The following is a 24,121-nucleotide window of genomic DNA, read 5'->3' as shown; positions in this document are numbered from 1 at the left end:
AGTTCCTTCTCATAAAGGCATGCCCTGGTCCTCTGCAGATTACTCGAGAAGAGCTTTCAGCAGTGTCTCCTCTCTGGTTCTTTGCCCCACAAATTATAGCCATCATGGGGTCCTTGAGCTTCGATTTCTGGCTCCCCAGCTCAGCGAGAGAGCCCACCAGGCTCTGTTCATGCACCCCCCCTTTTGTTGTGGTCAGAAACTCCCTCTCCGCAGTAAAGTAGGCTGGTGTGATAGGAGGGCTCCTCTGGCTTGTTTTTCTTCGCTTAGTGATCACAGTCCTGTGTTGCCTGTTATCTAATCTCTGAAAACCTCTGTTTCTACTTGTTGTCTGGTTTTTCAGGTTGCTTAAGGCGTGAGAGTAACTCTAGGCTCTGTTATTCCTTCTTGAAAGTGAAAAGTGAAAGTTAAGTCACTCAGTCATGCCTGACTCTTTGCGACCCGATGGGCTGTAGCCCACCAGGTTCCTCCATCCATGGGACTTTCCAGGCAAGAATCCTGGAGTGAGTTGCCATTCCCTTCTCCAGGGGATCTTCCTGACCCCTGGGATCAAACCAGGGTCTCCTGCATTGCAGGCAGACTGCTCTCTGAGCCACAGTGGAAGCTTCTTGCCCATTGTCTTGTTCTTTCTTGCCCAGAAGTAAAAGCCCTCTCTGATTTTGTTCCTTGTTTGTTTAAACTGACTGCTCCACCCTAATGGCACAAAGGTTGTAAATGACAGGTAAAGTATACGGTTGATGGTTGTGGTGAGTAATTCCTTGGACAATAAAGCAGAGGTCTATAGCTTAGCCACTAACTTATCCAAGACTTGCAAATTTTTCGGCTGAAACTGATAACTTTTCTGCCCAGTGGAAGTTCAGTTCAGTCGCTCAGTTGTGTCTGACTCTTTGTGACCCCATGAATCGCAGCACACCAGGCCTCCCTGTCCATCTCCAACTCCCGGAGTTCACTCAGACTCATGTCCATCGAGTCAGTGATGCCATCCAGCCATCTCATCCTCTGTCATCCCCTTTTCCTCCTGCTCCTAATCCCTCCCAGCATCAGAATCTTTTACAATGAGTCTCCCTTTTACTAATGGATCTTATTGGAGGCTGGTTGGTGTCTTTGTAATTGATGTGAGTAACCCATTGGTTGAGGCTTGAAGACCCACCACCATACTCCAATAGGGAGCAGCTGTGTGGGCTGACGTCAGAGTGTTTCCAGATTAGGACTGTTTGGTCTGGCTGGCGGCTATGGAGAATGTCTGATGGATGCAGGAGGCAAGGGAGTGTGTGACGTTGGGGAAACCACAGAGGTGAGTGTAGGGTGTATGATAGTAGTGAAAGTGCTAGTCGCTAAGTTGTGTCTGACTCTTTGTGACCCCATGGACCATAGCCCACCAGGCTCCTCTGTCCATGGAATTCTCCAGGCAAAAGTACTGGAGTGGAGAGCCATTCTCTTCTCTAGGGATCTTCTGGACCCAGGGACCAAACACTGGTCTCCTGCATTGTAGACAGAACCTTTACCATCTAAGTCACCAGGGAAGCATCAGGGGAAGCAGAATTCAGTGGCTGGGGAGCCAAGTAACCACACAGGGAAGGAAGAGGCCACAGGAGATGGGGCTGCTGGGACTGAGGCTCTGTGATGTCGTCTTGCCCGGGCCTGGAGCAACAGAAGTTCTTTCTGAATGGGAGGGTGAGTGAGCCAGCTGAAGATGCAGAGTCGGGGGTTGCTGGAAGGAGGGCTGAGGAGCTAGGTTTATTGAGGACAACCTTTATTCCTTCCCTCCTATGTCTGACCCCTCCCAAAGAGGGGATTTTGTCAGATTTTGATTCAGAAGTTCATGAGCATCGTGCCTCCAAAGGAGGGCCAGGAAAGATGTCCTTCCAGTGTCTAGTGCAGACTTTCCAGAAAAGGCTTCTTCAGAGCACAGTTCTTTGAGGGGCATTTCCTCCCTTGTCAAATAAGCTTGGAAAACACTGCATCCACATCCCTATCTTGAAGAGCCATTAGCATGTTGAAAGTTCTTAAAAAGCTTGAAGCAATGAAGAAAGCGGTGAATTGTGCCTACCTTTCTCTCAGTTCAGAAAATGAAGATCATGGCATCTGGTCCCATCACTTCATGGGAAATAGATGGGGAAACAGTGGAAACAGTTTCAGACTTTATTTTTTTGGACTCCAAAATCACTGCAGATGGTGACTGCAGCCATGAAATTAAAAGACACTTACTCCTTGGAAGAAAAGTTATGACCAAGCTAGATAGTATACTCAAAAGCAGAGACATTATTTTGCTGACTAAGGTCCGTCTAGTCAAGGCTATGGTTTTTCCAGTGGTCATGTATGGATGTGAGAGTTGGACTGTGAAGAAGGCTGAGTGCCGAAGAATTGATGCTTTTGAACTGTGGTGTTGGAGAAGACTCTTGAGAGTCCCTTGGACTGCAAGGAGATCCAACCAGTCCATTCTGAAGGAGATCAACCCTGGGATTTCTTTGTAAGGAATGATGCTAAAGCTGAAACTCCAGTACTTTGGCCACCTCATATGAAGAGTTGACTCATTGGAAGAGACTCTGATGCTGGGAGGGATTGGGGGCAGGAGGAGAAGGGGACGACCAAGGATGAGATGGCTGGATGGCATCACGGACTCAATGGACGTGAGTCTGAGTGAACTCCGGGAGTTGGTGATGGACAGGGAGGCCTGGCGTGCTGCGATTCATGGGGTCGCAAAGAGTCGGACACAACTGAGCGACTGGACTGAACTGAACTTCCCTCGGTTTGCTCTGCCACGGGAAGCCCCACTATGGTAACCAGCTGGGGGGCAGTGGGTGGCACCAACCTTCAGTCTGTAACAGGAACCATGAGAGACTGTGGGTCCTTCTTTACATCATGCTCTCGACCAGGTCCATCATTCTGGTCTTTGTGTTTCTAGAGTCCATCTCACTCTTCCAGCTGGCCGGTGCCTTTGCATGAGCAGCCCGGCTAGCTCCTTGTCCTAACGGCGCCCCCATCCGCTCACTGCCCCCCCAAACCCCACCTGGCTCTTCAATGGCTGCCTCATCCTTGCCTCCACTCTCACCTCACCTGCTCGCAGAGGATTTCCTGACCACCCTGCATAAAGCTGGCCTCTGCAATTGTTTTCTTTAAAAGGATTCTCCTCTCCTGAAGTTAATTTATTTACTTGTCCTTCTGCTAGAATGAGATTTCCGGGAGAGCTTGGGATCTTATCTCCTCTACTCTGGTTATGCCCACAGTCATCAGCTTCTTCATACAATAGCTAATGGACATTGGGTCTATGGAAGTGACTCAGGTCCCTCCCTTGGAACCGGCACTGCTCTTGGAGCTTTCCCTGTGTTTTCTCATTTTTAAGACTTGTTGACTAGATTAATGAACACCCCCCCCCCCCCACCACCGCCCCCAATACAACTCTGGTCCATGGCTGGTCCTGCCTTGACCGTTCTGGCCAGCACTAGCCATCTTCCTCCATCACAGCACTTACTCATTCCCCATGCGGATCACGACTTACCTGTGGATTCCTTTCTTATCAGCGGTTAAAATTAATTGGGTGGTTTTCTAAAATACCAGCTTTACAACTTACTTTCTAATGATTATTGTAGGTTTGCTGCCAAAAGGAAGTTTCTGAATTGTGCTGCAGTGTTGCTGAGAAGCCCTTCACTGGGCTGGTCACACCTAAACAGGGGCTCCTTGGTGGCAGGAATTCTCATTGACTCACCTCCATCACCAGGGTTTCACTGAGCATGTAACATGGGCCAGGCACTAGGCAGGGTGCTGAGGGCAGCACTGAACAGACACGTATCACCCTGGAGACCCCATGCATACATCCTAGAGGAGTTTTCTGGTGGTTCTGCACATCCCGTGGTGTTAACCCACGACTGAGCATTCATTCATTCATTCAATCAATCACTGACTTATTCATGGATGTTTGTTTTTTTTTTTTAATTTTTTTATTTTTTTTAAATTTTAAAATCTTTAATTCTTACATGCGTTCCCAAACATGAACCCCCCTCCCACCTCCCTCCCCACAACATCTCTCTGGGTCATCCCCATGCACCAGCCCCAAGCAAGCTGCACCCTACGTCAGACATGGACTGGCGATTCAATTCTTACATGACAGTATACATGTTAGAATTCCCATTCTCCCAAATCATCCCACCCTCTCCCTCTCCCTCTGAGTCCAAAAGTCTGGTATACACATCTGTGTCTTTTTTGCTGTCTTGCATACAGGGTCGTCATTGCCATCTTCCTAAATTCCATATATATGTGTTAGTATACTGTATTGGTGTTTTTCTTTCTGGCTTACTTCACTCTGTATAATTGGCTCCAGTTTCACCCATCTCATCAGAACTGATTCAAATGAATTCTTTTTAACAGCTGAGTAATACTCCATTGTGTATATGTACCACAGCTTTCTTATCCATTCATCTGCTGATGGACATCTAGGTTGTTTCCATGTCCTGGCTATTATAAACAGTGCTGTGATGAACATTGGGGTACACGTGTCTCTTTCAATACTGGTTTCCTCGGTGTGTATGCCCAGAAGTGGGATTGCTGGGTCATAAGGTAGTTCTATTTGCAATTTTTTAAGGAATCTCCACACTGTTCTCCATAGTGGCTGTACTAGTTTGCATTCCCACCAACAGTGTAGGAGGGTTCCCTTTTCTCCACACCCTCTCCAGCATTTATTGCTTGCAGATTTTTGGATCGCAGCCATTCTGACTGGTGTGAAGTGGTACCTCATTGTGGTTTTGATTTGCATTTCTCTAATAATGAGTGATGTTGAGCATCTTTTCATGTGTTTGTTAGCCATCCGTATGTCTTCTTTGGAGAAATGTCTATTTAGTTCTTTGGCCCATTTTTTGATTGGGTCGTTTATTTTTCTGGAATTGAGCTGCAGAAGTTGCTTGTATATTTTTGAGATTAGTTGTTTGTCAGTTGTTTCATTTGCTATTATTTTCTCCCATTCAGAAGGCTGTCTTTTCACCTTGCTTATAGTTTCCTTTGTTGTATTCATGGATGTTTAAGTGCCAACCAGGTTCTAGGGATTCTGTTTGGTGTAGGCATACAACAGTGAGTGTCAGCAGATACATAACTCTCCAGGCAGGGTAGAGGGGAATGGACAGAGAGCCATAAGGCACATCAAGCTGTATAAGGGAGTTTGCTAGAGTTGGGGTACCTGGGCAGGCTTCTGTGATCTGACAGATGAAGAGATGTCCCCTGGACATAGTGGGCTGCTTTTGTCGACGTTGGGAACAGAAGTGCCCTGAGGTAAAAGGAAGCTGTGATGCTCTGGAAACCCAGAGAAGGCCAGTGATCTGGGAGCCAGGGCGAAGGGGCACCTCGTGGGTCCCTGTGGACAAATACGAGCTCTAACCATGGCTCTTTCTTGAAACACAGACTTGCTTTCAGTGTAACTCAATCCTAGGCCTGCAGCAACCAGATCCCCTTCCTAGGGGAGAGTGAGGCTGGAGACAGACATGCCCTTTGAAAGAGGCCGCTAGGAGGCCCTGCCCTGGGTGTCTGAAAGGAGGAGCGGAGGGCTGGTGGGCGAGCTGACACTGAGTGCTGCAGGCTTGGAGGATAAACACCACCCGGAATAGGTTGTTGCCCATTGCCGCCTCTAAATCCCTCAGGCTCACAGTGAGACGTCTGCGTGTTCAAGGCAAACATTGATTCAGCTGCTGGTGGGAAGGGGTTCTGGGGTGGAGGGGGAGACACGGGGAGGAGAAACCTGGCAGGCGATGGGAGTTGGGGGAGGCCCACTCAAGGGTTAATCCCTCCTGCCTGTGTCTCTGCCCCTCTCTGCTGGCAGGCTGTATTTATAGACAGGATAATTGCAGAGGCTTTGAAAGGAGCACACTGGAAGAGAGGGGCTGGTGGGTGGGGGTGGGGAGGTCCCACCTGCTTCTGGGAGCTGCCCCTCCCACATCCTCCCTTTCTTCCTTCTTAAGGGACCCAGCTTGGGTAAGCAGGGTTGCCACCAACTCCCTATACTCCACCCCACCCCACTAGCGGTGTTTTCACAAGATGTTTAAATGCCTCACATTTAATCCCCCCAAACTGGGGCTGAGAGCAGTCATTTTCCTCCAGCTCCTTGGTAAGACCTTTCCTGAGCACCTTAGCTAAGGGGCCCTACACCTGAACCCCCACCAGCCATCCTCTAGAACCTCACCGTGTTTTTACTTCTTTCCTAGCACTGATCATAATCACACAGTTATCTTATTATTATTATTATTTTCACTTGTTTTTAGTGTCTGCTTTATCCAGCTGATTCGAAAAACTGACTCATTAGAAAAGACCCTGATGCTGGGAAGGACTGAAGACAGGAGGAAAAGGGGATGACAGAGAATGAGATGGTTGGGTGGCATCACTGACTCAATGGACATGAGTCTGAGTAAACTCTGGGAGTTGGTAATGGACAGGGAGGCCTGGCGTGCGGTAGTCCATGGGGTCGCAAAGAGTCGGATGTAACTGAAGTGTCTGCTTCATCTATCTTGTTTGCTGAATTGCCTAGCCTAGGATAGGTGCTCAAGAAATATTTGTTGAATAAATGAATGCTTATTTAACAGAATAGGAAACTGAGGCTTAGAGTGGTGAAGGAATTCTCTGGGTCACGTGAGATGTAAAGTAACTTAGCTGAAATTAGCTTTCATTCTGCTCATCTTAGGGATTCCCTGATGACTCAGCGGTAAAGAATCTGCCTGCAATGCAAGAGACTTGGGTTCAAATCCTGGGTTAGGAAGATCCCCTAGAGTAGGAAATGGCAACCCACTCCAGTATTCTTGCCTGGAGAAGCCCATGGACAGAGGACACCATGGCGGGCTACAGTCCATGGGATCGACTGAGCGACTAAACCACCACCACCACTTGCTCATCTTCAAAGCTTAAGGTCCTGCCAGTGGAATCTCAAACACAGGGCCCAGGCTACTAAGGTGAGTGACTGACAAGGGTGCAGGTGTGTGTGTGTGTGTACACCCTGGCTGAAGGGGCCGATGCTGTTTAGTTGTGGCTAATTGTTGCTGGATCTTCCGATTTTTAGAACGAGCCAGAAATCTGGATTTTTATGTGAAATGTGCTAGATTTTAAATGCTGGCCACAAACCCACATTTAAAAAACACACCACCCAGAGGATGGCCAAGCCTAACACAGCTGAGAGCTGGATGGGGCCGTGGTCTGCAATCTCTGTTCTCAACTCACCTGCCTTGTGTTGAAAAGCAGCATGAATAATGCTCATCCCTTTTATGGACACTGTACATTGGGCATTTCGTAGCCTTTCTTTACCTGATGTTTCATTGAACAGTCACAGTGTTCCAGGAGAGAGGTCGGGGAGACTGCTCTACCCGTTTTAGGGATTAGCACACAGGGACCTGGGGGGACTCTTATGAAGCCATAGGGAAGTGGCAGTGAGTTCTCACTCTTGGGCTCTTTCCCATCTAGCCCAGTGTTATCTGTCCTGCTGAGGACCTCCTCTCCCCGTGGCTTTCATATCTCCTTCTCGACTTGAGATATAGGAGAGAGGCTCTGTGTGGTGAATGGGGGTGAAGAAATCCCACGCTGTGCCTCCCACAGGTCCGGGGTGCCCCCAACAGGATTTACTGCCAGCTCCGTGGAGAGTTGGAGAAGGCAATGGCACCCCACTCCAGTGCTCTTGCCTGGAAAATCCCATGGACAGAGGAGCCTGATAGGCTGCAGTCCATGGGGTCGCTAGGAGTCAGACACGGCTGAGTGACTTCACTTTCACTTTTCACTTGCATGCATTGGAGAAGGAAATGGCAACCCACTCCAGTGTTCTTGCCTGGAGAATCCCAGAGATGGCGGTGCCCAGTGGGCTGCTGTTTATGGGGTCACACAGAATCAAACACGACTGAAGCAACTTAGCAGTAGCAGCAGCAGCCGTGGAGAGTGGCCTGTGCTGCTGCTTGTTTGGAGAGGCAGTTTTCAAAATATTGTCAGTCTGAGCAATGATACAGCTCCATCAGCATACTCTAATTCTGATGAGGCCTTAACAGTCGTCAGTGAGCCCAGCAAGAGAAGGGGGACCCTTGGCTGGTCTGCAAACTCCGGTATGGTGCCGTGTTTCCCATATTCAGCTCTGGGCCGCCCCAAGAGTGGAAGAGCACCAACTGACTGTTGAAAGAATGAATGAATGAATCCCCAAGTGCCCATGTGGTGGGCTGGGGGTGGGGAGGGGAATGGGACCTCTAATTACACTGTTTTAGCCATGGCTAGCTCTCATTGTGCACCTACGTATCCCAGATACTGCTGTAAGCCTTTTCCATGTCTGTGGGGATAATCTGTAAATCTAGAAGGGTGACTACCCTCGGTAAGTGCTGGGAACATGTTACCCATCAATGTTTCTTGTCATCTTCACAGCAGCAGGGAGACATTATCATCCTGGTTTCTACATGAGGGAGGCCAAGTCACAGAAAGGCCAAGCGACTTTGTCTAGGAAACCCAACCAGCAGCGGTGTACCCAAGACTCGAGCCCCCAGCTGGTAGACCCCCAAGCTCAGACTCCCATCCACCTGGGAATTGCAGAGCAGGGCGATTGCTAGAGAGACCGGAGGAGATCAGAGAAGTGGGGAAGGGTATCCCAAGAGTCAAGAAATGTGTGTGTGTGTGTGTGTGTGAACCAGGCATGTGGGAAAAGGCAGCGAGTGGGGCAGAAAAAAGGGCAAGTGTGAGTCGAATCAGAACCTGGTTCACGGCCCCCCTCCAGGCTGCCACCTTTCCTGCATGAACATGATGGAAGCTGACAGATCCAGGATTAATCTAAAGGCTTCAGTTCTCTGAGTACCAGGTGGAAATTTGCCTCCAGCCCAGCCAGAGCGTGATTTGTAAGCGGGCCTTGACCTTGGCTGCCAGCCAGGCTTCGTACCCCCCTCCATACTTCTCCACGGAGGCTGCAAGGACCAGGGGCCGCCTGCTGAGACAGGTCAAGAGGGTTTAAAAACAAGCAAGAAACAAGAGAACAGATCAATTTTTCTCAGTGAACTTAACGCTCTGTGAAGGAAGCCTGTAATTACATGAACATACGGGTGTGGGGAGAGACCCATAGCTGCCTGTCTGTGTGTGTCTCTCACTGTGTTCTCCCCATGGGTGGTCTGGAACCTTTTCCAGTATATGTCCCTACGGCTCATTTGGGTGAGGAAGGTGAGAAAAGGCAGGTGCTTCCCAGTTCTTTTTGCTCACGGCCCGTAGCAAGAGAAACCTCTGATGTCATCACATAGTGCACAAACACAAACAGTGGCGCCGTCTCTGCAGCCCCCGAGGGGCCAGTCCCGGGATCCAGGGCTGCTGGGGGGTCTGGTTGGGGCCACAGCAAAGCCCGGCCCTCACCTTCAAGGAGGCTGAACTGATGCAGTCGTATCAGGAGATGAGTTGGAGAGAGTGGTGCTTTGAGCCTTCTCCTGCAGCAAGCCAGGCCAACTAAATCTGGGAAGGCGCTTAACATGGGATCAGGGTAGGTTAACTTCAGTTCTCCTCGTCTGATGGTCTAAGGTGACTGACTGTTTTGGCCAATGAGCTGCAACAGTAAGACTTTTGAGGGCTTCTGGGAAAGGTGTTTCCTACCTGATAAGTGAGAAGTATGGAAGGAAAAAGCCATTTGCGCTGCTCTCTTTTTAAAAGAAATTATTGTTTATATATTTTAAAGATTATTGTGCATTTATAGTTATTTCAAAATATTGGCTATAATTCCCCATGTTGTACAAAGTATCCTTGGATTGCAGGTTATTGAGGTACCTATTGCTGGTACCTCTTAATCCCCTTCCCCTATGTTACCCCTCCCCCCTCCCCTCCACCCCGCACCCCTGGTAACCACTGGTCTGTTTTCTATACCCATGAGTCTGCTTCTTTTATTGTTAAATCCACTAGTTTGTTGCATTTAAAAAATTCCACACATAAGTGACTTATTTCACTTAGCATAATGCCCTCAAAGTCTATCTGTGTTGCTGCAAATGGCAAAATTTCATTCTTGTTTTCATGCTGAGTAGTAGTATTTCATTGTCTGTGTGTTTGTATCACATCTTTTTTTATCCAATCATCTGTTGAGAGACGTGTAAGTTGCTTCCGTATCCTGACAATTGTAAATAACGCTACTGTGAACATTGGGGCACATGTAACATTTCAAATTAGTGGTTTTGGTTTTTGGGGGATATATAACCAGGAGTGGAATTGCTGGGTCATATGATATTTCTAATTTTAGTCTTTTGAGAAACATCTGTATTGTTTTTCATAATGGCGGTCCTAATTTATCTTCCCATTAACAATATATGAGGGTTCCCGTTTATCCACATCCTTGTCAACATATGTTATTTGTGTTCTTTTTGATGATATCTATTCTGAAAAGTGTGAGATGATACCTCATTGTGGTTTTGATTTGCATTTCCCTGATCATTAGCGACATTGGGCATCTTTTCATAGGCCTGTTTTCCATCTGCATTTCCTCTTTGAAAAAATTCAATTCTTCTGTCCATTTTTTGATCAGGCTTTTTTTTTTTAATGTTGAGTTGTATGAGCTGTTTATGCTGCTGCTCTCTTTCTTGAATAGTGTTTTGGACACCATTGTGTGATGATAAGACGGTTGGAATATGGCAGCCATGGTACAATTAATGAGGGGAATGCAATATTAATATAAGGAGAATGGCAGAGGATTGATGGAACTAGGTCCTAAAGATATGGACAAGCTGGGGTACTTACCCTGGAACCACCTACCTCTACTTCTTATCTGCTGCTGTTGCTGCTAAGTCGCTTCAGTCATGTCCGACTCTGCGACCCCATAGACAGCAGCCCACCAGGCTCCCCCGTCCCTGGGATTCTCCAGGCAAGAACACTGGAGTGGGTTGCCATTTCCTTCTCCAATGCATGAAAGTGAAAAGGGAAAGTGAAGTCGCTCAGTCGTGTCTGACTCTTAGAGACCCCATGGACTGCAGCCTACCAGGCTCCTCTGTCCATGGGATTTTCCAGGCAAGAGTACTGGAGTGGGGTGCCATTACCTTCTCAGCTACTCCTTATATAGGAAGTAATATTTGTCTCTATAGTTTAAGCCACTGTTGGTCATATTGCTTCTCTTGCAGCTGAAGTAATCCGAATTGATTTAGAAGCATAAACTGGGGGGCTGTGTTTCTGGGTTTTAGGAGGTCCAGACTTTTGACCCGTGTCCTAGAAACAATGTTGGTGATTCGGAACAATGGGTTGGCTTGCATCTTGCTTCTTTTGTGTGACGGAAGTTAGTGTGACCCCTCATAGCATTGGCTCGGGGTGCCTATTCTGTGGTGTGTTTTGCTCTATTTGATTTCCTTGCTGCTTTTCCATTTCATAAGAAGAATATCAAATCATTTTGAATTCCCTCACTTTGAGGGAATTTCAGTTTCATTTTAAATAAAGTTGCCCTGGCTGAGTGTATTGAAAGAACTTCACATAAGGACCAAAGTACCCCAGGTTGATGGCAGAAAGAGGACTTACAAATAATTAACGTTAATTGCAAGTCTATATGCTTGACATAAAAAACTGAATTCTGGAACTCATTTTTATTTCATTGATTTATATATTTATGGTTATGGCAGTTCCATACTGTCTTAATTACTATAGTTTTGAAATAACTTTTGAAATTGGGAAGTATAAGTCCTTCCACTTAGTTCTTTTGCAGGATCATTTTGGCTATTCTGGATCCCTTGAATTTCCATATGAATTTTAGGATGAGATTGTCAATTTCTGCAAAAAGGCAGTAGAGATTTTGATATATAAAATCAATACATACTTTCAAGGTGTACTGCCATCTTACCAATATTAATCTTCTGATCCCTAAACATGGGATGGTTTTCTATTTTTTACGTCTTTGATTTCAACAATGTTTTGTAGTTTTCAGAATATAAGCTTGCACTTCTTTTGTTAAGTTTATTCCAAAGTATTTAATTCTCTTTGTTTTTGTTAGTAAATCGTGTTGTTCTTAGTTTCAGTTTAGATTGTTCATTGCAAGTATATAGAAATGCAATTGATATTTGTATATTGATCTTACAGTCTTGCTGAAATCAGTTTTTCTAAGTAATTCTTTATGGGACAAATATTTTTTTCTCTTCTACTTGCTGTTGATCTCCAGCCTTATCTCTGTAAGGGCTGTTTTTTTTTTTTCTCTAATTTTAATATAAGTAGACAGAATATTTGAAAAACATGTAAACCTGGTGAGACTAGACATTTGTCCCTTTTTTTTTATTAGTTTCACTTTTGCTATGATTCTGAGATATGGAGCAAGATGGGGAATAACCTTAGGTATTTGGGGTTCAGAAAAAGCCACGTCAGTGTATCTGTCACTGAGACTGTTTGCCCAGGTAAAGGGTTGCCAGCAGCTTGCCCGGAGAGGCTCTCTCCTGTGTCGGTGTGGCTGGGAGTGAGGAACACAGCTGCCACCCAGTTCTCAATGTTTGTATCAACTAGTGTTGCATGTCTGCTATAAGTTTGGCACTTATATTCATGACTCCTTAAAATGTTCTGGATGGTAGATGATGATAGCTCTGTTTTACAGGCAACAAAATTAAGTCTCAGGGAAGGTCAAGAACTTTCCTGGTTCAGTTCAGTTCAGTCTCTCAGTTGTGTCCAACTCTTTGTGACCCCGTGGACTGCAGCACACCAGGCCTCCCTGTCCATCACCAACTAGCGGAGCTTGCTCAAACTCATGTCCATCGAGTTGATGATGGACAAAATCAAAAGCTGAGAACTAGTTTCTTTGACTTCCAAACCTGCCCTCTTCCTGCGGAGCCTCTCAGCCTCTCGAGCCCTGGGTTGGGGAGGTTTGCTCAGTTCTATCTCCTGCAGCCGGTGCCTCCCAATTGTCCTCTGAAAATTCTCTGCAGGCAGGATGCATGTGTGCATGGTACTTCTTGATCTGCCTTCTAGCGCCTTTTTGCAAAGCATCTTTAACTCAGCTCTTGCCCTGATAGCCAGTGCTTTCTGTCTTATTCAGCACTTCCCTGGGAGCTGGGAGAGCAGGGATGGGAACGGTGAAACACACTCCCTCCTGCTCTGAAAGTTCTACCATCAATTCTCTACATAGATTGGCAGATGAGCATTCTCCTTTGTGTTTGAGCAAACTGGCCTGTTGGATTCAGTTTTGTAAACAGGAGAAGCCCATGGCCATCCTGCCAAGACCTGGGCGTGGCTGGTAATACATGGCCACCTAGAAATGCAGCTGGGACATAGTTGGGTCTCAGACACATCTGTTGGATGAATTCTGGTCCTTGCCCAGCACTAGGATTACAAGGAGATGAAACCTGTTAACGATTTTCAAAATGAGAGGCAGTCCTATTTGAATATGTGGTAGGACTCTGTTATAGTAGGTCCCACCTTCATAAACTCATCTGTCTGTTGAGTGAACAAATGATTTATTGCTTTCTGAAGCGGTGACAGGGACAGACCAGCCAGTGAGTCTGGTATTCAGAGAATTCAGAATTTAGAGGGGGAAAGTGAAGTCGCTCAGTTGTGTCTGACTCTTTGCGACCCCATATACTGTAGACCATCAGGCTCCTCCGTCCATGGAATTTTCCAGGCAAGAGCACTGGAGTGGATTGCCATTTCCTTCTCCAGAGGGTCTTCTTGACCCAGGGATCGAACCTGGGTCTCCTGCATTGCAGGCAGACAGGGTACCATCTGAGCCACCAGGGAGGCTCTTAGAGGGGGAAAACGGACAGAAAGTAAGCAGTTGGTCGCAGGTACCCAGTCCTGGGCACTGTCATCTTCTGTCACCATGCGGCTTTTCTTGACTAAACCGAAGTCTTGTCTGCTTTCTCCTCTCCTCAGCTCTCTCTGTTACCTCCTCACTCCTGGCCACCCTTCTCTCCTCAACCCTGGGCGTAAGTTTACCCTTCTTCCTGCAGCAGGAGCTCCAGGCAAACATTCCTCACAAGGCTCTTGTTCATCTCTGTCCGCAAGTCACTCCCCTGCCTGTCTCCACCCATAAATTCTGGTGGAGCTTCCCTTGGTCAGAATGGGCTCTACAGGGCACTTTTACCACTGGAAGGGTAGTTCTGGGGAGAGATTGCCATATAAAAGTATAATTTTGTCAAATGTATTTATTTACTTATTGGCTGCGCTGGGTCCTCATTGCTGTGCAAGGGCTATTCTCTAGTTGTGGTTAGTCGGGGCGGGGCTCCTCTCCAGCTGTGCACATGGGCTGGGCTTCTCCTTGCAGAGGCTTCTCTTGTTGGGGAGCCTGAGCTCTCCAGTGCGCAGGCTTCAGTAATTGCAACACTCCGGCTCTAGAGTGCTGGCTGAGTAGTTGCCCTGTGGCTGGCTTTAGTTGCCCTGTGGCATGTGGGATCCTCCTGGACCAGGGATCGAACCTATGTTCCCTGAATTGGCAGACAGATTCTTAATCACTGGACCACCGGGGAAGTCCTGAAAACTACCATTTTAGGCTTAATTCTTCCTGAGTAAATTGCATGTGACTGAGTTCCTGTCCCTGGTCAGGGAAGCCTGGCGTACTGCAGTCCACGGGGTTGCAGAGTCGGACATGACTGAGTGACTCAACTGACTGAACTGAACTGAGCTCCTGGCCCTGGAGGGAAACATTTTTAATGTTTATTTTCATCACTGACCCTTCACTGAATGTGTCTTTAAGGACATTTGGTGGGTCAGATACAGGGCCAGGGGCTGGAGATGTGTGTGATCTGTTCCCCCCCGTTCTTGAACTTTTGGGGAGATAGGAAGTGCTATCAAATAATAGTTGATAGGACATGGAATCGTAGAATCTTAAGATTAGGAGGGACCTTATCATTTATTCTAATACTTTTCAAACTTCTTTGATCATGACTAACAATTTAAAATTTTATGTTTTTTACATGTCCCAGTATACATGCATATACTTGTTAGGATGCCGTGGAATGTAGCCTACCAGGCTTCTCCGTCCATGGGATTCTCCAGGCAAGAATACTGGAGTGGGTTGCCATTTCCTTCTCCAGATTAAATAAATGTATAACAAATGTTGTACAAGGTCAAATTACACTTAATATGCCTATATTTTCTATTTTATTTCATTTGAAAATACTGACCCTACAACTCACGAAATTCATTTTTATGACTCAATATCACAATATAAAGTTTCAAACTTCAGTTTGAAAAGTACTAATCTAGCAGTAACCTGGAGCTTATGCTTTATCCAGTTGTCAAGTACTTGTCTAGCCTTTGTGGGATTTCTCTGGTGAGCAGGAATTCAGTACTAACCTAGGAGGTCAATTCTATCTTTGAACACTTTTGTCTGTTTAAAAGTTTTCTTCTGACTTTAGTCTTCCACATACCACTCATTCTTTTTTTAATTTTTAAAATTTTTATTTGGTGGATAATTGCTTTACAATGTTGTGTTAGGTTCTGCCATACAACAATGTGAATCAGCCATGAGTATACATATGTCCCCCTTCCTCTTAAACCTCCTTCCCACCCCATCCCACCCCTCTAGGTTGTCACAGAGCAGCATTAAAACGTATACATTTCCGTATGTAAAATAGCTAGCTAGCGGGAAGTTGCTGTATAATGACTCATTTATATTCCATGTAAAATCCCCCTAGAACAGTGACTGTGCTCTCTTGCATTTCTTGGTCTTTTATAATGTTGTAACTCTGGATCAGTAGTGTGCTTGAGTCAGTGTGCACCAGCTTATGATAGCCAATTTCCAAATTTTAGGAGATTTGTGAATCAATTATTAACATCTTGATTAAAAATTAAATTCAATGACTTACAGATTTATTAAAACTAAAGGAAAGAACTCATCACTTTATTTTACTACATCTGACTCTTACTATGCTCTTGAAGTTGTGTCTATTGAACTTGTATGGTAGAAAGACCATGCTGCTGCTGCTGCTGCTAAGTTGCTTCAGTCGTGTCCGACTCTGTGCGACCCCATAGATGGCAGCCCACCAGGCTCCGCCGTCCCTGGGATTCTCCAGGCAAGAACACTGGAGTGGGTTGCCATTTCCTTCTCCAATGCATGAAAGTGAAAAGTGCAAGTGAAGTCGCTCAGCCGTGTCCAACTCTTAGTGACCCCATGGATTGCAGCCTCCCAGGCTCCTCTGTCCATGGGATTTTCCAGGCAAGAGTACTGGAGTGGGGTGCCATTGCCTTCTCCGGAAAGACCATACAATAGAATGCTATTGCCCATCTCTTCCCAGCTCTGTGCTCAATGACATCACATAGGGTAGCTTGAAATCGGCCATGGTGGGGGCATTTACACCATGAAAATCGGCATATATAACAGTCCTCCACCCCCCCAGGAAAGCCAGCTGTTAGGGACTTCCCAGCACACCATTGCTCTGCAGTGCCACTTGAGTTCCATTTCAGCTACAGCACTTGGTAGCTGTGTGACTTGAGCGAGTCAGTTAACATCTCTGTGGTGCAGTTTCTTTGCACGATGCCCATATTTCTAGGGTTGCTTTGAGGATTAAATTAATTCATGCATATGAAGTGCTTAGAACAATGCCTCTGTAGGTGTTAGCCTAGCCGTCATCTAGGCTATTTGCTGCTAAATTATTCCATCCTCCCTGGAAAGCTATGGTTTCCAGAAATCCCTCAGTCTGGTCACCCTCCCGTCTTGCTTTCACCTTTGACATATGGATTTATCTTCTCTTTCCAGCCAGATCACAGGGCCCCTGACATAGAGGTGGTTGCCTTTTTCTTTGCAATCTCTAGGTCCAAGCCTTGGGTTGGGTGCAGGGTGGAAGCTCAATCTCTTTGACGAATGGAAGGCCTCAGGGGGCTCTGGCTGCTCCCAGCATGGTGCCCTGCTCCCAGTGGAGGTTTCCGGGCTTGGCTGGTTGATATGAGGAGAATAAGTGTTTTGGTGGAGGCAGCCCTGAGCTGGCTAGCAGTCTCAGACAGCCCAGCTGCCACGCAGGTGGTTGGCCTATAAATCACTAGGCCTTACCCTCCCTGCAACTCGATAAAGCTGAGGTATAAACAGCATCTTGTGTCAGTGATGAAGCATCTGGCACCTCCCTCCGCTCTGGACGAGGCCTCATGGAGCTTGTTTAGGCCCTGATTCTTTCTTGCACACAGCTGCTGTGCTATTTGAAGTCGGGAGACTCTCCTGCCTCACATGGTGCCTGTATTTTACCATTAGGGATTTATTTCTTGAGGGTGAACAGTGCTTTCTTTGTAAGGTTTTGTTTTAAAATGGTGGTGCCTTGGGAGAGTGATGTCTTACTCAGCCTCTAGAATCTTAGTGTGAATGTGCTTATCAGCCACCTTGTGCCTGCTCCACTGCCATCTCTTATCAAAGAGGGCAGCAACCCCAAACATGCTGGAGGCAGCACTCCGGAGTGTTGATTCCCAAACCTGGCTGCACTTTTAGAGTCACCAGGAGATGCTTTTGCTTAATTAGAAAAATTTTAATTTGATAACTGTTGACCACCCCCCCCCAAAGTAAATGTCACCCATACAATCTCATTATTTAAATATATGTTTCTGTATATTAGTAAGAAACAGAAATTTCCAACTCAGCTGTTTTTTAAACTTAGGTTTCTGTTTGGCTGTGCTGGGTCTTTGCTGCTGTGAGGGTCTGTCTCTGGCTGCGGCAAGCAGGGGCTGCTCTTTCGTTGCAGGGTGTGGGTTTCTCGTTGCTGTGGCTTTTCTTGTGGAGCTCGGGCTCTAGGCTGTGCGGGCTTCAGGAGCTGCAGCACGTGGGCTCTGTCGTTGCAGCTCCCGGGATCCAGAGCTCAGGGCCAGTCGTTATGGTGCATGGACTTAGTTGCTGCTTGGCATGTGGAATCTTCCCAGACCAGGGATTGAACCCATGTCTCCAGCATTGGCAGGAGGATTCTTTAACCACTGAGCCACCAGGGAAGCCCTTCTCCCTCAACTTAGCCACTTCCATCCTGGAGAGTCTTTAAAAAGCAATGATTTCCTGGGTCCTTCCTTAAACCTTAAACCTGGACTTCCCTGGTGGCTCAGACAGTAAAGTGTCTGCCTACAATGAGGGAGACCCAGGTTCGATCCCTGGGTTGGGAAGATCCCCTGGAGAAGGCAGTGGCACCCCACTCCAATACTCTTGCCAGGGAAATCCCATGGACAGAGGATCCTGGTAGGCTACAGTCCATGGGGTCACAAAGAGTCGGACACAACTGAGCGAATTCACTTCACTTCACTTCCTTAAACCTACAGAGATGGAATATTCTGGAGAAGGAGTCAAGAATCCTTAAAAATACTCTCGTCCAGTGACTCCTGTTGTACAGACAGGTGTGGGAAGAAGTGAAGAAGTGGATTGAGGTACTTATCGTAGTGATAAGTACCCTATTTGATCCATTTTCATCCAGGGCTTGGTGCATAGCAGCACGCAGTCAGTGCTTAATCAGGGATCTTTAAACTGCAAGAGGCTAGGAGTTGGACAGACCTGGGTTTGAGTCTAAGCTCTGCTGCTTCCTGTTTACCCCAGGCGGGTGACTTCCTTTTCATCTGGGAAATCAGGATGATAATGTGCACAAGAACAGGGCCAAGGGCAGGCAGTCGGAGGACAGGGTGAGTCCCTGGTGCTCCTGTTTCAGTTACTTAGGGGCAGCCGGACGCCTCCTTCAAGCACTGGCCTTACCCTGCAGCCACAGGTCTTCCGGTACTGCCTGCAGGCTGTGTGCACAGAAAAAGCTACAGACACCGGCCCTGCTGGGATCGATCCCATCACTGCCTGCCTGTGGCTGGATTGATCCGATACCTGCTTGATATCTGCAATTAGGAGACCGACTGAAGCTAATTTCCAGCTTGACCTGCCACCCCGCTCCTGAGGATGGTGCGGGAGGTCGCCTTCAAGGAAGGCAAGAGACTAGAGGGCACTTGCAGAGAAAGGGGAGGGCGTTCTGTGGGGGTGGGAGTGTGTGTGTGTGTCTCCTGCCACCTTCACACACAAGGGAGGGAGCTGGGACCTCCTTCCCTCCCTCTTACCGTGCCGGGTTGACGCCTGCCCTTCCCAGTCCTTTTCCGTCTGGTGTCGATGGTCGTTTTGGTGGACGTCTTCTTGAACAGGGGGACTTTGGCGAGCTTAGGGGAGGGGCAGCACAAACATCAGCCAGCCTTTGTGTCTGCACTGTGTGGCCTCCTTCTTTCGCGAGAAGGGGGTAGGCTTGTGTTGCTTCAGGGATTTGGTTTCTAGCTGAGATCTCTGGGAGAACTCCAGAGCCAATTCTTGGAGTGGGGAGAGGCGGAAAAGAGTGCGCTGCTCTGGGTTGCCTATTTTGGGGCTTAGTTGTTCTAGGAATTGAGGCTCTCTACATTTGTTTCTTTATCTGTAAAATGGGATGTGCTGAGTTGCTTGCAACCCTAAGGACTGCAGCCCACCAGGCTCCTCTGTCCATGGGATTCTCCAGGCAAGAATACTGGAGTGGGTTGCCATGGCTTCCTCTAGGGGATCTTCCCAACTCACAATTCAAACCTGTGTCTCTTATATCTCCTGCACTGGCTGCTGCTGCTAAGTCGCTTCAGTCGTGTCTGACTCTGTGTGACCTCAGAGACGGTGGCCCACCAGGCTCCCCCATCCCTGGGATTCTCCAGGCAAGAACACTGGAGTGGGTTGCCATTTCCTTCTCCAGTGCATGAAAGTGAAAATGAAAGTGAAGTCACTGAGTCATGTCCAGAGGGTTCTTTACCACTAGTGAAATGGGATAACGATATCTATTTTACAAAGGGGTAAGGATTCAGTGAGCTAACAGGAAAAGAAGCTCATACAGTCCTTGAAATATAGAAGCTGCTCAATGAAAGTGGAAGTCAAAGCCGCTCAATTGTGTCCAACTCTTTGCGACCCCATGGACTATACAGTTCATGGAATTCTCCAGGCCAGAACACTGGAGTGGGTAGCCGTTCCCTTCTCCGGGGCATCTTCCCAACCTGGGGATCGAATAAATGGTAACTATTGTGGGTGCTAATTTTTTCTCCGTTCCTCCTCTGTTCTGACTCTCCCCCCATTTTAAAGTATCTGCAATCATGTCGTGTCTTGCAGTCTGTATGCACACTTTACGTGTTCTATTTTGCTCCCCTCCTCCACCAAGAACTGTTCTTAAATCAGTGATGACTCTTATGACTAAGAGTTTCTCAGACCTGAGAAAATGTAGTGGCAGACTACTGTTTCCCAGCCCTCAGTTGGATTAAAGTGATACACAGGTTTGTTTGGCCAATAACTGTTTTTTTTTTTTAAAAGGGGAGATTGCTGCTGCTGCTGCTGCTAAGTCGCTTCAGTCGTGTCCAACTCTGTGCGACCGACCCCATAGACGGCAGCCAGCAAGATGTAAAACATGTGTTCATAGCTAATGAGCAAAATGAAGGTGGCGTTAAAGAAAGAGGAAGTTTTGCAGAAAATTAGGCAACTCTGTAAATCTTCTCAAGGAGCAAAGGATTTAGGAACTTCTCTGATCTGGGCATCTCCAGGACCTGTGTTTCTTGCTGCATCCTACTCACCCCCCTGCCTCTTTAGAGCAGCCTGTCTCCTCCTGTGGGGTTATCTGTCCTACAGGCCCCAGTAGAGTCTGAAGGATGAGGTGTCTGCCAATTTGTGGCCAGTATCTTGGCTCCCCACACACAGGCTAGTCTACAAACACACTCAATTAAAATTTTTAAAAAATTAAAGCTTAATTCCTAAGACATTAGGAAATAGCAAAATGAGGTGTAGTTCTGGCCCGTCCATTCATAACGACCACATAGGAATTTGAAGATGTCTTAAATCTTCCCTGTTTTGTATGCGAGTGTGCATGCATGTGGGCTGTGCAATTAGGAGACCGGATGTTCCTAAGAGAATCTCCTATTGGAATCACTCCAGAGAATTAGCACCTTGCTGCCGGCATCCAGCAGCCAGAGGAAGCTTGCAAGCCTGCTGAGGGTTCCAGGTGCTAGGCTGTGAGTGGCATCCTTCTGGGGTCTTGCCTTTGATGTCCTCATTTTCAGCAGGGTAGGAAGCGGACGGTACTTTCACCAGAGTGAAGCCCTGTAGGCTGATGATGCAACTCTTACTGATTCTTCCACCACCGCCTTAGCTAGGAGCTGACACTTGTTGAAGGCTTGCTGTGTAGCAGGTATTTTGCTCAACGTGTAACTTGCAATTCCTAATTTGATTCTCACGGTATTCCCATTAGAGAAAGTCTATATCATGAACAGCATTTTGCAGATGAGGAAATAAAATACCAGAAGCCTTGGGTTTTGATTCCCAAGTCAGCCTGATGCCACTCACCCGAGTTTTCTCTGTCAAGATCGCTGCCTCTGGTAGCCCGGATAAGGGTGCTGAGTATGTGGGTAGATGTGCTGGGAGGGGTCTGGGGGGGCTCCTGAGCTGTGAGTGTTCCGTCTGAGCCTGGCTCTGCCCTGGGTAGTCCCTACCTAGATTTCTCTAAGGGGTGCTCAGCACGTGACTCCAGGAAGCACCAGGCACATCTTGGTCTATGGCAAAAGACGGCACACTTGTAAAAGGCCAGATGCTATTTTCGGCTTTGCAGGCATTACAATCTCTGTTGCAAATACTCACCTCTCCTGTTGCGGTATGAAAGCTGCCACCCGTAGATGAATGGACAGGGCTGTGTGCCATTGACAAAACCAGGTGACAGGTTGTAGAGTGCTGACCTCGGGTCTGTGGCAGTCAAAGGGGTGACAGTCACAGACAACCGGGTGGAGGATGCCCCTCTGGAGGGGTTCACTGAGTGAGCCCTGCTTTTTGATGACTGAAGAATACTTCTGAGGGGGAGAGAATGGTCAGCTGGATTGAATGAAGCTTGTGAGTGTGTGTGTGTGTTTTAGGGCTTGGAGATGGAGGTGGTGGGGTGTATGTATATGTGTACTCGCATAAATGAATCACATTGAGTATTAAAACCATCCTGGTTTCATAATCCTTATGAAAACAAAAGCAAAAATGTCAGCATTGTCAGGAGGGCCTTGCAGGTGGGGAAGGATGGTGTAACTCAAGGGCTCCCAGAGTTTTAGTTGTCTTTGGTGGGAGAGGGGTTCCTTGTGGTCACTGAAACACTGATCCCAGGGATGTGCTATTCCTCCCTTTAAAGCTTAGGTCCCAGTGCAGGCAAACATCTTCCTTAGTCCTTCTCAACGTAGCCCAAAGATGCAGAGATTCAAGATTTTGAGTGCATTCAGAGGAAGCCAAAGGAAAGCAATGCAGTTAAGGCCCCAAATAGCACATGCAGATTCTAACCCTACCGCAGCCAGCCTGTCCTCATGGGTCTCCGAGTCTCTCCTGTTTTATACTCTCTTCTGATACCTTCTAATTAAGTCTTGCTTCAGGCCCAAGGGTACCGCCCTCCCTCGGTCATCCCTGGTACATAGGGTTTGTCATTACAAATGACCTACTGAGGGGACCTCATTCTCAACATCCAAAGGAGGGCCCACAGACATGAGATGCCAGTTAGCTTGACATGAATTAAAAAAAAGCATTGTAAGTAGCACAAGGAAAATACAGTACATGTAGAAAGAAAGAAAATAAAAATCAGGTGTAGTCCTTCCATTCAGGGGGGACACCGCACGTGCTGGAGCATAGTTCGCCGTGCCCTTTCAGCAACGTGCTCCTTGTCTTTCTTGAAACCAGAAGTATAAATCCACACAACAGGGATGACCATGCAGTAATAGAAGGGTCATTCCGTCCAAGCAGAATCAGCGCTAGGAGGTGTTGGGTGAGCGGGGACTGGAGGGGAGAGAGACAGCAGGGCCGTGCAGGGCGGTGCTTGCAGGGGGCTGTGCTTCTGCTGCTTTGTGGGCGCTTTGCAGGGGAACCAGTGAGGAGGGGGTGGGCTGGGCGTGCACAGCTGTCTGAGGGGCCCTCGCCTTCTCTTCCCTTGGAAGGGAGGCAGCAACTGTGCTGCCAATGGAGATGGGTTCGGGGTGGGCACCGGGGCCGCCTTCTCATTCTCTGCAGCTGCCCGTCCACCCTGGTCAATGATGCTTGTCCATCACTGCTGAGATCCAAGTCCAGCCATGTGCGAGGGGAACATCTGTTCCCGAGGCTGCAGGGCCCTGCAGTCCTGAAGCCAGAGTGACCGCAGGAGCCGAGCATGGGATCAGTAGTAGTGTGCGTGCCGTGGGCGTGGAGAGCAGGTGCTGAGGGTGCCACGTGGAGGGCACGCTGGCTGGTGCCATTGAGGGCCCTGCCTCTTACCCTCTTGGCAGCTGGCATAACCGACCCACTGGATGCTGGGGCTCATGGGTCCCCTGGGGCAGGGTCTGGCAGAGGGATGTCGGCACTGGCTCTCCTTGGGAGCTGAGTAGGTGGTGGGTAGAAAGTGGAGCGTAGAAGGTGTTTGTCTCCTGATCTCTGTGCCACTCGGCGTCGGCGGTGGAACAGAGGATGAGTTTCTCCTGGTGCTGCATTATGAGGGCTTTATGGACACAGTTAGCCTCAGAGACCAGGTGTTCACAGCACGACCTGCTTCCACCTCTTTCATTAGTTCTGCCTCCAGTGCTGCACGGACAGCACAGGGGATGAGAGCCTGTGCTCTGGAGCTGAACTAAAGTGGGTTCAAACACAAGCTCCTGTGTGTGCTGGCCGTGTGACCTTGTGCAAGAGATGAAATCTCTCTGTGCCTGTTTCCAGCTTTGAGGACGAGGATAACAACGCCTGGTTTGGGATGTGCAGGAAGGGTAAGTGGAATTAATCACCCAGCCGCATCTGCAGCTGCCAGTAGGGTATGCGTTGATTGCTTCCTTTCTCTCTTGATTTTGTTCACATCTACTGACTCTTCGAGGTACCCAGGGCATCTGCCATTCAGGAAATGATCAAGGTCAGTGGCTTTAAGCTCCCTGGTTGATCTGGTGATGGCCATCTGGTCACTACCACTCACTGTTAACCCTGGTGGCCTATTTCCCAGGCCTTAAGGGTATGAGAGTGCTGGAAGGTCACGTGGATGGCCATGACCTGTTTCCCTTCCTGCTGCTTGACTTTACCTATTACCCGGGACCTCAGCCCTGTAGAGTCCCGCCATGCTTGATGGGAGTGGCTGGGGGCAGGGGTCTTGATCTGTGGTGTCAGAGCTGGTCTGCAGTCTCAGAGCTCTGTGGCTGTTTCTGGTTCCCCTGAGTCCACAGGCTCCCTCACCAGGCTCCCCCACTGTTTGCTGGTGGATGCCACCACCTTCCCAAGGTCTCTCTCCAGGGCTGTCCATTCTCTGAGAGTTCTTGGGCC

General features: G+C 47.9%; 1 pseudogene; it reads right to left on the bottom strand.

Annotated features, from left to right (window-relative positions):
- The window catches only part of LOC102179290, a 43,036-nt pseudogene extending 19,115 nt beyond the window's left edge, over positions 1–23,921 (bottom strand).

This window comes from Capra hircus, chromosome 10, assembly GCF_001704415.2.
Source record: "Capra hircus breed San Clemente chromosome 10, ASM170441v1, whole genome shotgun sequence".
NCBI classification, from domain to species: domain Eukaryota; kingdom Metazoa; phylum Chordata; class Mammalia; order Artiodactyla; family Bovidae; genus Capra; species Capra hircus.
The sequence above is the reverse complement of the archived record's forward strand: the minus strand, read 5'-3'. Positions and strand labels throughout refer to the sequence as shown.